We start from the raw sequence: 14288 nt of genomic DNA, 5'->3' as shown, positions 1-14288 counted from the left end.
GGCATTCAGTAAAGACAAATGTACAGGAAAATGAAAAAATAAGGGGTCCTATTCATAATAATATATATATATATATTTACAAAAAATAGTTATACTAATAATCAAACTGTATATGTAAATGTACAGGCAAAAAACCCCTGTTTTCCCCATGCAATTGCTCTCAGCTCATCCAGCAGTAGCTATGAGTTCATTCTAATGATACTTCATCCCAATTGACAAACTCTGTCAATGGTTTTAAGTATTAAAGGTTGCAAGACAGAGATAGACTAAGTCTAGGGCAGGGCTGTCAAACTCCCAACCTATGGGCCGGATGTGTCATGCGCTGGCCACGGCCACGGCCACGCCCAGTTTAGTGAAGGGGAAAAAAGTCCCGATATGTCATCTGATGCCACCGTGATGACGTGAGTTTGACACTCTGGTCTAGAAAATAGTACACTCTGACATACTACAATGGAGCACCTCATTGATAAAATAAATTAAATATCATCCACATGCAGTGAATGAAAAACATCAGCCTTCTTGTAAGTAAGTTACAATTCTTGATGGTAAATGCCTGCAGGCTGTGGGCTGGCTAAGCTTAAAGGCTGCTTTGTGGAAAGGGCAGATGTGAAGATTGGGGAAGATGTTGGTGGGAGAAGCTGGTGCCAGAAGACAATGACAAAATGAGGCCTGCAGAAGTATTTGTAGGAATTACCCTTATTGGGCTCTGCATAAACATACCTCTCCGCCCTTCTATGCTGTCTAGCTGGGATCTAGTTCATTTTGTAGGCACAGAATAGAGGCGGTGCCTCATATTGGAAAGCCTACTTTAGAAGAAAGGAAGGGGCCAGAGACTTCTCAAGAAGGAATTGATCTTATGTTGGGTTTGGAATACCCCTTGAATCTCTTGTGCACAAAGTGGATAACAAGCTTAAAGCTGTGAACCTGACCCATTTTCTTTCTTGGTTTGATTGTGTGTGTGTGTGTGTGTGTGTGTGTGTGTGAGAGAGAGAGAGAGAGAGAGAGGGAGGGAGGGAGGGAGGGAGGGAGGGAGGGAGGGAGGGAGAGAGAAATTATTTTTGAATGCTTGATTTGGATTGCAAACACTCCAAGGAGTCTGCTTTTGTTTTCAACCCTTGACCCTCAAAGTCGATCTGGGAAGAATACATTACACAGGTTTCTACATCTTTGGAGAGTTCAAGTGTTCATTTTCTATTAGTTAGAAGTCAGCTCCCCACCTGCCTTGTCTACAAGGAACTTGACTACACCATAATTCTAAAGTATTGAATGCACCTCTGCCAAGATCTCTTTTCAAACTGCACATATATTTTAGAGATATACTGTAGTTTTTTTTAAAATGTCAAGGCTTTATTTGATTGGAATGGAAATAGTAATGTTTCTATTTCCTAGAAGATATGGAAGCTCCTGTGATTGATATTTTTATGGAAAGAAGCCAACACATCACTGGCAGTTAAAGTTACCAATGATCTGAACAGGCAAAACAAGGCATATACAATTGGAAAGGAGATCAAAGAGGTAGAAAAGAAGGACACGGTGTTTAACTTCATTGACATCTGTGGCAAAAATTACAGTAAAACTGCAAAAAAAAAAATGCATGTAGGGCTACTTGTGTATAAAATTATTTTTTATAGTCTCAGAAAAATGATTTTAATTACGATATTTTCCCAACAATTCTATTTTCAAAACTGAATGCTAGCAATAATATAGAATCAACACTGCATATAAAAACATATAATGAGTCATGTGATCTACAGAGTATACACATATTTGAAGGGGCTGGATTCTAGCCAGTTGCTGGAATTAGGAAATAAATAAAATAAAACTAGACTGTTGAGTCTCTTGATGGACAAGGGCAGGAAAGAAGCAGACCAGAGATGGGTTTCAGCAGGTTCTGACCAGTTCTGGAGAACTGGTAGTGGAAATTTTGAGTAGTTCGGAGAACCGGTAAATGCCACCTCTGACTGGCCCCGCCCCCATCTATTCTCTGCCTCCCGAGTCCCAGCTGATCGGGAGGAAATGGGGATTTTGCAGTAACTTTCCCTGGAGTGGTGAGGGAATGGAGATTTTACAGTATCCTTTCCCTGGAATGGGGTGGGAGTGGAGATTTTACAGTTCCCTTCCCCGCCACACCCACCAAGCCATGCCCACCAAGCCATGCCACGCCCACCAAGCCATGCGCACAGAACTGGTAGTACTTTTTTTTGAATCCCACCACTGAAGCAGACAGTTTGCAAGGTCATAATACACCATACACAAAAGTCTCAGTCTCTAGTAAAATCAACCCCTCCCCCAAAAAACCCTCCAAGAAATTTTAAAAAAGGTGTATAATATTTGATTTCATAACTATGTCTGCTGGATGGTGAACATGAGGACAAAAAGGAGAGTATTTGCATTTCTGCAAATTCATCTTCACAATCCATTCCTTCAACAACTCCTCCCCGCTCCCATGGCTTCAGCAAATAAAAACTCCCCCACGCCACTTCTAAGGCACATATTAGAGTGACTATACTTACTGACGTCTGAGAAAAGTGTCTTCTCAATATACCCAGGCCTCTTGTTTTTTCATTGGAAAGGAAGTTGAGGCAATGAAGTCCCACTTTCATGTTTCTAAGCAAGGATCTTAGATTTAGGAGGTCCTCAGTTTTAAATAAGTTACTACTAAAGTTATAAAAAGTTAGAGTAATTGGTTGTAGTTTGCTATAAGGTGGTGAAGTTTAAATCAGAATTTCAGCAAAGATATTCAATAAACTCAACTCACCCAAAAAAAATCAGAGGTAAAGGAAAGAAAGGAAGAAGAATATAACACATTTGACTGAATGATGTGAATATAATTAATGACAGACTTTATGAACAGATTCTTTGAGAGATGTATAATAAATGTATAATAACATAGTTAAATTGTTTCAACTTATAATTTTAAAAGAATGCTTTATCCTTTTTGTAAGTAATTCCCTTAATGATCACAGTAATAATGTTCAGCAGGGAAGGTGGTATTGGTTTCATGCTTGAAGAAATTTATTGGGAAGTAGTGGCTGAATGTTATTGCTTTTGTTTAAATATTACTGGAAACTTACTAGAGAGGTGGTAAGGATTTCTGTAGACCAAATATCTAAAACCTGAAAGAAAGGAAGATGTATAAAACATATCTGTGGGACATCTCACTGATATGGTAGCAAAGAATATAAATATATACATTTTATTTATGTTTATTTATTTATTTATTAATTCAATTTATATACCGTCCTTCTCCCCAGGGGGACTCAGGGCGGTGGACAGCCAAACTTAAAACACATATAGTACAAAAGTTAAGAAAAAACTAAAATAAATTAAATCATCGGCATTTCCAATTTAAAATCCCAGATCTGCAAAATCGAAAAATTCTCAATTTAAAACCCAGAATCAATAAAATCGAAAATTTAAAAAACCCCATTAAAACCATTTAAGCTAGGCCAGCTTGTTGGAATAAATAAGTCTTCAGGGCCTTTTGGAAAGCGCGGAGGTCTGGGATCAGTTGTATTCCAGGAGGTAGCTCATTCCACAGGTTGGGTGCCCCCACAGAGAAGGCTCTCCCCCTGGGGCCCGCCAGTTGACATTGCTTGGCCGACGGCACCCTGAGGAGGCCCTCTCTGTGCGAGCGTACTGGCCGGTGGGAGGTTATCTGGCTGTACTGGCCGGTAGCAGGAGGTGGTCTCGCAGGTATCCTGGCTCTATGCCATGGAGCGTTTTAAAGGTGAGAACCAACACCTTGAAGCGCACCCGGAAGACCACTGGGAGCCAGTGCAGCTCACGCAGGAGAGATATTATGTGGGAGCGCCCTGTGGCTCCCATAATCACCCACGCGGCTGCATTCTGGACCAGTTGGAGCCTCCGAGTGCACCTCAAGCTCCATGTAGGGAGCGTTACAGTAGTCCAGACGAGACGTGATGAGGGCATGGGTGACTGTGCATAAGGAATCCCGATCCAGAAAGGGGCGCAACTGACGCATCAGGCGGACCTGATAGAAGGCCCCCCTGGCCACGGCCATCATATGTTATTGATCCTTCCATGGACATAAAGCAAACTAGACACTTGGTTGTTTGTTTTAAACTTTGATGGACAATAGAGTTTTATGGAGTAGCTCAGGTCACTGAGAGCTGATATAGCATAGGAAGAGCTGAAATCTCTGCTGTGAATAAACAATTATGAATGGTTCACACCACCAAGATGTGGTATTGTTTGTAGAACCCTTCATATAGCTAAATTTTGCTGCAGTTAAAGAAGGAAATTTTTCAGTATAACTGTGGCATTAATTCATTAGATAATCTTCCTCTCTCCTCAAAAGCCTTGCAATCCACTATATTGTGTTTGTGATTAGTAATTCCCTCACTACTCACTTTTTATCTTCATAATCTCATCTCTGGAACAGAGATTATCATCTATTATCACCTATATTGTATATCCTAATAGTAACCTTGACTATAGTCTTAAATTAGTCCTACTGGATACATGTTTACTGGAGAACATATAGGTTTCCAGACCAATGAAAATGTGTTGCATTTCATTGTCATCTGTGGGATGGAAAGCAATATGGTCTTTATTGCAACAGAACCTGGACAATGATTTTCTTTAAGTTAGTATTTAAACTAACTTAACTCAGTTATTTCTATACTTCAAGTTCTTTTTCTTTAAATGTAAATATACTCTTAACTCCATATCACTAATTGTATTGATATTCATACTTCATATTGTTTTGAGAGTATTTGTAGAAAACAGAAAGAAATAAGATTAAGCACAATAAGCACACATCATTTCTTTCTTTCTTTTTTAAAAAGAATGCTACATTTGCCAAGAATAATATGCAATTTATTTATTTATTTATTTTCTTGTTATAAATAATGAATCCTCTTTCATAATGTTTTATTATTTTTATAAACAAATATAACAATAGGTACATTAGGTTCCTAATTTTTCTTTTCTTTTTTCACATGTTAAAAATGTATTATTTTTGTTGTATTAGGCTGACACAGTGCTGACAAATCTGGAATTCCAAGGATATTTAGCTATACTTTGACTTTACTGTAGCTGCTTGGCAGGGAATTATAAAAAGCAATAAGCATCTAATTATGTCATTACAGCCAGTTCATTATGAGTGGGGCTGATCAATAGAATTGATTGCCTCTGTCCACAATTGAAGCATTACATCATTACATTCAAACAATTTGAATGCAGTATTAGTAGCAAGAAATCTTGTTTAAAGTAGTAAAATCATAAACATCTACTGGGGATGTATAGAACACGTGTATATATACTGTAACACACACACACACAAATATTCTACACATCCCTGGTAAATTTTTATGATTATTGATTCTCATATTTTTATTGCTTCCTAATAATGTGGACCTCAGATACTAATATTGAGTTTCACATTTTCTTTGTAAGAACTTACTGAAATAGACTACTGGCTATAATAAGCCTCCAACTAATATTTTAGATAAGATTGTTCTTATTTTAGCTAATTTGTTCTTAATCAATATATAGGCAAAGGAAGGATGGGTGAAAAACATGCTATAATAATAGGTCCTGAACAAGTCATCTTATTGCCTTTTCATCAGACATACAGAATTTGAAAATATGCAGCTAGTCTGAGACGTGAGTTAAAGAAGTCTGAAAAAAGTTTGTGCATATCCCCACAATATAAATGCAGACTTGCTTTTCTATTTTCTCTTATTGTGACATATTTGGAATTGTTGACTGGTGGAATTTTGTCTTTCTTTAAACAGTTACACAAAAGATACTATGGAAAAACATGACTAAAAAGGATGAATTTAATCAAGGTTGTAGTCATGAGCTGGAACTGTCAATGTATCATTTCATGGAAAGGCATTCTTTTAGGATTAAGAATACCTTTTTATTCATACTATGGAAACGAAAGTTTAAATTTTACTGTATTTGGATATCTGTAATTATCATCATATCTTGTACTTCAGTTTGTATACTACCTATGAAGGTGATCACTGACATTTTTTCATTGGCAGAGAGAAATTGCGCATTAAAACTGAAATTTAGAAAGATATATTGCTAAATTGATAATGGCATTCAGGTAAATTATGAGAGTGACAGGTGCTGCCTGGGAGAAAATGTAGTTATCAAAGGCAGTTTGTTTTACCAGACAAGGAATGGAAAGCTGATGAATTCAGATGGACAGGAAATGGTAAATGCACATAGTGGAAAAGTGAAATTGAGTTAACAAGTTAAACATTTAAAAAATACAGACAAATGTTGGTGGAGTGGATACATTTCAAGATAATTATAAGTCTCCAAATTCATATGAATGTCTAGTTTATGGTACTAAACGAATGCAAATGGCAAATAATATAGGAAACATAAAATTATTAAATGAAGTATGAAATGACATGTTAGCCGACATTATGATCTAGGAGCATATGACTTCTTAAAAGATTAAATGTGATTCAGCTGCGAATGAATACATTTTTGAGAAGAGTGGTGGGGATAAAACTAGTGATGATAGAAAAATTCGATATATTTTTTTTAGTGAACCCAACTGACCTGGTCCCCAGCTCTGCATTCATGATATGATAATAAACATAGTTCTCTGTCGGATTTTAATACTTCTCTGACATCTGCTTGTTCTTGGTTCAAACTACATATCTGCCTGCAATTTGAAATGTGCAGTTGCAGTTGAAACATATTTAGAAGTGACTCTTTTTGAGATAAAAAAGACATTCATAATAAGAATTCCAGTATGTATTTTGACAGACTTTTTCTGCAAATTGTAAAACAGTAATTCCAGATTAAGGTAAAAATCAGATTTTTATAGTATATATAATCAGGAGAGAAATGGAACTGGTAAAAGAAATGTTTGCTATGCACAAAATACAAAGTTCATTTGTGAGACTGAAAGAACTCCTTGCAGAAACCATGGAGAGTTTTGGGCAATCAATGCCAATGATAGATGGACTCAGCACAAGACAGTTTCCTAAGCTCCTATTTTAAATGCCATATGGGAATACTGGACTGTAATTGTAACTGAAAAAGTTAAGGCTTTCCTTTTAGAAAAAGGTATTGTCAAATCACTGCTGTGCTGTTGCCAGAAAAATACCATAGATCATATAGTTAAAGGTTAGGGTTAGGGTTAGGGTTAAGGTTAGGACTAGGGTGATTTAAGCCTGATTTGAAGGAGGTGTTTGTGGGTATTACTATTAAAAGTGATGCAATGATAATGTCCTTGCAACATAGCTTAAGACTGTGACATTAAAGTAAATTTTTTTCTATAGGGCATTTTGTTGTGTTTACTGCAAACAGAGGTAGTCCTCAATTTATGATGACAATTGATCCCAAAAGTTCTGTTGCTACATAAGAGAGTTGTTAAGTGAGTTTTGTCCCACTTTTACAACTTTTCTTGCTACAGTTGTTAAGTGACTCACTGCAGTTGTTAAATAGTAACACGGCTGTTAAGTGAACCTGGCTTCTCCGTTGACTTTGCTTGTTAGAAGGTCACAAAAGATGATCACATGATCTGGGACACATAAATACATGCCATTTGTCAAGGTCCAAATTTTGATCACATGACCATGGGGATGCTGCAGTGGTCATAAATGTGAAAAACAGTCATAACTGACTTTTTTTTAGTGCTGTTGTAACTTCAAATGATTATTAAATATCAATAGCAATAGCACTTGCCACTTCATAGTGCTTTTACAGCTTTACAGCTGTAGTGGTTTATAGAGTCAGCATAGTGCACTCAACAATCTGGGTCATCATTTTACTGACCTTGGAAGGATGGAAGGCTGAATCAACCCTGAGTTGGTGAGAATTAGCCTGAAATACTGCATTCTAACTACTGGGCCAATGGTTGTAAATCAAGGACTATCTCTATTTGAAATAGCACAAAAAGTAATATTTCCATAGAAGAGTTTCATTCAACTCTTCAACTTGTTGAAATAACCTGTGAATGAATCATGGAATGCCTTACTGAACTTCATCATCACGGAAAGGGCAAACTATGTCCCTGATCAATGGTGGTGGTATGAATTATTTGAATGGGCCTAATATGAATAAGTAGGTACATATATAATTTTCCACACATTAGGAATCTTAATTGACCGAGGAGGAATTCCACAAATATGAATTGGTATGTGTATATATATATGTCAGTTAGAAGTGAATATGGTTGGTGACCTAACAAAAAGTTTTTGCACTAGGACCCATTTTCCTTCCCCTCCAATGAGAGGAATTGTTTCCCTTCCATTGTCTGATAATCACAAAGCTTCTCTTCATATAATCTGTTCTTTACAATTTTCTGAAACTGAAAAACTGAAGTATTTGACTTTTTAATATATATTTATTTTCTGCAGAGATAAACATTGTTATTATTGTTGTTGGTTGCAAAGTCAACCAGATATTTAAACTGGATTTGCCATTTTTGTCCACCAATCAAGTCTTTTCCAAGGCCCTTGGGTAATCAGGTGTTTGATGGTGTTAGCTATGCCACAGGATGTCAGCTGGTCCAAATAACATTTCCTTTTGCAATTGACTGATGATGATTTTATCAAAGCGATAGTGTTCAAGTGGTGCTGCAGATGTTTTGGGATTGCACCCAAGGCACTTATTACTTTCCCTTTTTTGCTACAGTCATTCTATTTCTATTTGCAGGTCTTTGAATTTTTATTTTCTCCAATTCTTTCTCCTATTATTATTATTATCTTAAGTGTTTTGGTACCTATTCCTTAAAGGTTTCCCTTATATCAAAATCTTTTATTAAAGCAGACGTCTGCCCTTCCTCTCCAGCTGTACACAGAAGGTAGTGTCTTTCTGTAGAAAAAGAAACAGGTTTTCCTTCCTCCCCACCTACTCCACTTCCAGCGCCAGTTAAAGCACTTTATATGGCTGGTGAGCTACAGAGGCCTCTAAGCAGTCACTTGAGCTGAATTAAGCTTGATGCTCAACCCTGGGAATTGAGAGTGTGCATGTTAACAGGCAACCCTCCTTTCTGTTTTGATGTTTTGGTGGTATCGTGATTGCTACCACTTTCTTGCAGCCAAAACATACATTTGTCATTACTCTTTGAGCCTGGGAAGACTAATCGAAATAAATCAGCCATGACTACTCAGGACCAATTGCGACAGTGAGTCTGGACTAATGGAATGTCATAATTAGTTGCCTTTCCAGAGGTGTCCGCCTGAGTGTATATGCACACAGACTGGTCTGCTGCAACTTGCCTAAGTAAGAATTTGCACGCAAACGAGTGCTATTTAATCCACCTCCGTGTCAAGTCCTTCCACAGCTTTAAATATTAAAGAAGCCGCGAGTCTCCAGTGGATTCCAGTCAGTGGTTAGATTCAGATTTTATTATCAGCAATAGGTCTATGACAAGCCTGAACTGTCCTCTCAGATTAGTAATGCCTCACTAGGCCTCTGCTCCATTTACCCTTCCTCCTCCTGCAGCGGCTGCAAATGGAAGAGGTCCTTAGCATGCTTTGACTTGCTCTTTAAACCTACTGCTGCTCTACGCAAGGTATCCAAGTGTCTGTCTTCATGTAATACTTACAGATTCTGTAAGGTCTGGAAATTTATGTTTTGAATGGGTGACATTTGTATGGAAAGGAATAAAGACCTGCTAGAGTGTCAGAATTTTTGTTACTGCTTCTGCTTTTAAAATCACAGCTTTTTGTTTTTAATTATTAGTGGAAAAACCTGAATTGATATGAATCTAACCATAACTGTCATACCGAAAAAAAGAAGGGTTTTTTTTATGAGAACAGGTCTTTTTGCTTGTGCCTATTTGGAAATTTATTGGCCATCTGAGACAAAACGTCCCAGGGACAATGATCTTCAGCAGTCTCCCATTTTTAAAAAAATGGTTTATGTGTGTCTTCTCTTTCTTTTTAAATCAAATCAAATCAAATCAAACCTTTATTGTCAATGCACAACATGTGTACAATGAAATTGAATGAGCCTCCCTTGGTGCAGCCCCTCCCCCCTGAAACACAAAATAGATCTCAATAACTCAATAAATGAAAGAAATAGAATCCCTAAACCCAAATGAGTAATAACTAACGCACCTATATGTATACAACATTATATTATATTGCATCGGTATGAACATGTTGCACATTATATTGGCCCTGCAAGTCCAGTATATTAAACCTAATTGTGGTGTTATGTTGCATTCAGAAGTCTGACAGCCCACGGATAAAAGCTATTTTTCATCCTGTTTGTTTGCCTGGCTATGTTTCTATATCTCCTGCCTGATGGTGGGAGAGTAAAGTAGTGCTGACCAGGGTGTGAATCATTCCTGAGGATATTCCTCACTCTGTTGCAGCGGGTCCTGGTGATTTCATCCAGTGGTGTCAGGGGACAGCCCATATTTTTTTGTGCTATGTTCATCACCCTCTGTAATGCCTTTTTGTCCGCAGCTGTCAAGCCAGCATACCATACCTTAACACAATATGTAAGGACGCTTTCTATCGTAGACCGGTATATTATATAATTCTTCCTCTGTTTTTTATTTTGTTTTCAAAAAATAATAAATTAAGCTATATTTTAACCATATTCTACACAGTACTTAATGTGATATAGAGTTCTACAGGCAATTGATACAGTCTTAATTCTCATGCAGCCTAAAATTAAAAGGAGAAAGAGAAGGATACTGAGCACACAATATAAAATGAAGGAGACTAAAAAAACCCTACACTTGAATATTTTAGGGAATGAATGCACAATAATAGGTTGATGTCGTATCTGTAGGTAGGTAGCTAATACTAAAAATAGCAATATCCATTTGTTGGTTTAGAATAAGATTAAAAAAAGACACTCCTCAGAAGTAAAGAGCACATGTATTCTAATCCAAGCATTTCTAAATTCCAATTCCTTTCAACTTCAATTATCATAGTTCATGCTCTATAAGATTATAGGAGGCACAATTTAAAACCTTTAGAAGGCCAAGGATTGCTTTCCTTGGATCAGATGAATATGATGTAGCAACTACTCACAACTTCATTTTCTACAATGTAAAGTTATTTCAAGGAAAAAAACCAAACTTGGTCAATTTAGATTATGTCATAAATGTTAGGATTTAGATTTTTTTCCAATTCAATGAGTTTTGACTTGTCTATAACATTTCACTAAAATACTAGAGGCTTTTATTTTTTCTATTTCTGAAAATATTAAGGCTGGAGTATGTATATTTTAGAAAGAAACGTTTAAAAAAACGTACTTGTTCAACAGTCTAGGAACTGTTCCTTTGGGTTATGAAAAATGCGTACAACATTTTGAACAACATTTTTCTTAGTTATCCTAGCATACCTGCATGTTTACTGACATATTTATGTATGTTTAGTGAAATATGTGATTAACATTCAGGAAACTTTCAAGTAAGTTATTAGTAACCAACATATAATTTGCATTACTAGTATTGTTAATAAAGCATTTCACTAAATGTTAAATGTCTCATTCATTAGTATAATGGAAGCAAGCAAACAGAAACTGTAGTAAACTTATGATATGTGCCTAAACTAATGGAACTTATTTCATAGAGCTAATATTGTACTATAGCAGCAACAATGGAAGTAGGAGGAGCTTTGAAGCCACTGCTGAGACACTGAAAACCTGGTTAATTAATTAAATCAATAAATCTATCAGGAAGGCAGGATTTTTCAATACATTAACTACATGAAAAATGCTGGTTAATTCAAGATTTCACAAAGTCTGCATAATACTCTTTACAGAAGTAAAGAGTATAAAAATTATATTTTTCTACAGTGCCATATTTGGTACTGTAGAAGAATGAGTCATATTCAGTAGTAGAATGAGGATGTGTCTGATATTTAGCCATTTAAAGTATTTCTTATGACAGGAGCCTACCTTATTTGGTCATACTTTTCTTTTTCATCTGATAGATTTATCAGAAATTTTAAATACTTGTTGTGGCCCGCCAGCGGCCTGCACGGATCGTGGCTGATCCCGACGATGAGAAGGCCGGCGCTCACGTTGGACAGCGAGGAGGCTGAAGAGGATGTGGTGCCAGAGGCAGAGACTTAGCCAGGGCCTTCAGAACCTCTAGAGGCTCCTTCAAGTGGAGAGAACGAAGTGGAGGAGCCTCTCCTCAATGCTCGAGCACGCAGGGCTGCCAAAAGGCAGGAGTGGCTACTCAGGAAGAGGAAGTCTCCTTGAGAGTAAGGTTTGAGAATAATTGGCCACTCCCTTAGCCTATTTAAGTCTCACGCAGTTAGTAATTTCTTGCTGGAAACAACATGTAATTATTACAGAGCATTTTGGAGAGTGAGTGTCTTATCGTATCTTGTTTTCTGGGCTGGTTGCCAACCTTTGCCGGACTTTGTTTATTCTTGGTACGTTATAATTTTGATAAGGACCGTTGGTGTGTGTCACAATCCTTGGGAATCCGGAGCTGGGGCAGAACAATACTATAAAATCCTGATAAAAGAGTGTGACAAGGATGAATCTAAATCAAAAGGACAGTAATCTGCTTTATAATGAGTGAAGCCACTGGTTGATCAACCTGTATTATTGACACTAGATGGTAGAGGTTTTATGAGAGTCAAAGTGGCTCTTTCGTAGCATCATCTGGATATCCAAGAATGTTGGATCATTAACACATATATTTCTTTGCATTACTTAAGTGAAAAACCATTATATATTGAACTAGAAGTGAGACAGGAATTACCTCACTCCAAATATATTGTTAATATGTCTTCTAATGTCCACCTGTTAGGACTGATGCCTGGTACAGATGAGCAAATAATTATGTTCGTATGGTAGCATTTATCCCTTTGTAATTATTAATGTTGTAATTAGGACAGTCAGAATGTTTAGGTAGGAAGAGTAGGATGATAACACAGCCCTAGTTCAACATAATTTTATTTTAAGAGGAAAAGCTCCATCTTCAACTATTTCTTTAAAAAATCCATAATAGTTGTTTAAATCCAAAGACTGAAATATCTATTTACTGTCTTTACAGAGCTATTTTCTCATTGAATATGTTTTGTAATTATATGCTTTATATTCACTGAAGACTGTAATCTGAAAAAATTGGTTGAAAGAATAAGACTGTCTATCCACACTTCGATTAAGGGTTGAATCTGTTGTTTAAAAAAACCATCCAGTATTAACTGTCCCTCTGCATAATCTCTTTAAGTTTCACTCTAATTTTAGCAGTGTAACCTGTTAAATTCTTCAGGGAATGTTAAAATCATTTTAATCTGTTTGATATATTTCCAAGGAAGAGTCCAATTTGTTTCAATGTTATTTAATACTAAAGAACATTATTATTATTAATTATGTATTAAATTTATATGCCGCCCGTATATCTATCCAAGATGATTTATGAAAGGTACTTTGGTTGAGTGGTTAAGGCTAGATACTGAGAGACTGTGAGTTCTAATCCCACTTTAGGAATGAAACCAGTTGGATGACTTTTGGGTGAGTCACTTTCTCCATGCTCTAGAAGGCATGAAAGAAGGCAATGATAAGTCACTTCAAGAAAATGTTGCCAAGAAATCTGCAGGGAAATGTATGAGCAGACACCAGGAGTTGACACTAAGACATATTATAGACAGAGGCAAGTTGGATTGTATATAACCTTCCAGTTTTTGATTGATTATTTGCCATCAAGCTATTGTCAATTCTTAGCAACCACATAGATAGATTTTCTCCACTAAATCTTCCAATTTGGAGAGGCATAATTCTGCAGAAACTGAGATCTGTGATTTAATTGAAAATGATAAAATGCTCTGATCTTTTAAAAAGCAATCCATACACATCTCTGTCTGTGCTGACATGCAACTTTAAATTGATGTGATTTAAAATTTTATCTTATTAAATAATTTTGGATGTATATAACAAATCCATCAACATTCCAGTACATTAATATTTTAAATGAAAAATGCACAAATGTATTCTTTTCTTTAAAAAAACAAACAAAATACTGAAAAAACTGAATGTCCATTCTATTGCGTCTTAACAATAAAGATGTAAATTGCAAAGGTGTAAATTGAATTTAGGTGTAAATTGCAAAGGCAGAAAAACAATCAACCAAGATAAAATAGGACATATTGTGCTTTTGCTGTTATTGCTAAACACACCTTCCAATAGACCTTTTTAAAAACAATTTTTAAAAAATGAAGAAGCATAAGGTAGCATGTTTGGAAAGCATTACATATGCCAAGACACCATTTATTCTTCTAAACATGTAATTGCTCCAAGATAATTCATAAATCATATATTTGGCTATGTTTCTCTAGTATGCAGCTGGAATGGTTTTAAGAATC

Source organism: Pituophis catenifer, unplaced genomic scaffold (assembly GCF_029215685.1).
Source record: "Pituophis catenifer annectens isolate HBS135680 unplaced genomic scaffold, rPitCat1.0.hap2 SCAF_4, whole genome shotgun sequence".
Taxonomy (NCBI): domain Eukaryota; kingdom Metazoa; phylum Chordata; class Lepidosauria; order Squamata; family Colubridae; genus Pituophis; species Pituophis catenifer.
This window is presented reverse-complemented; position numbering follows the sequence as displayed.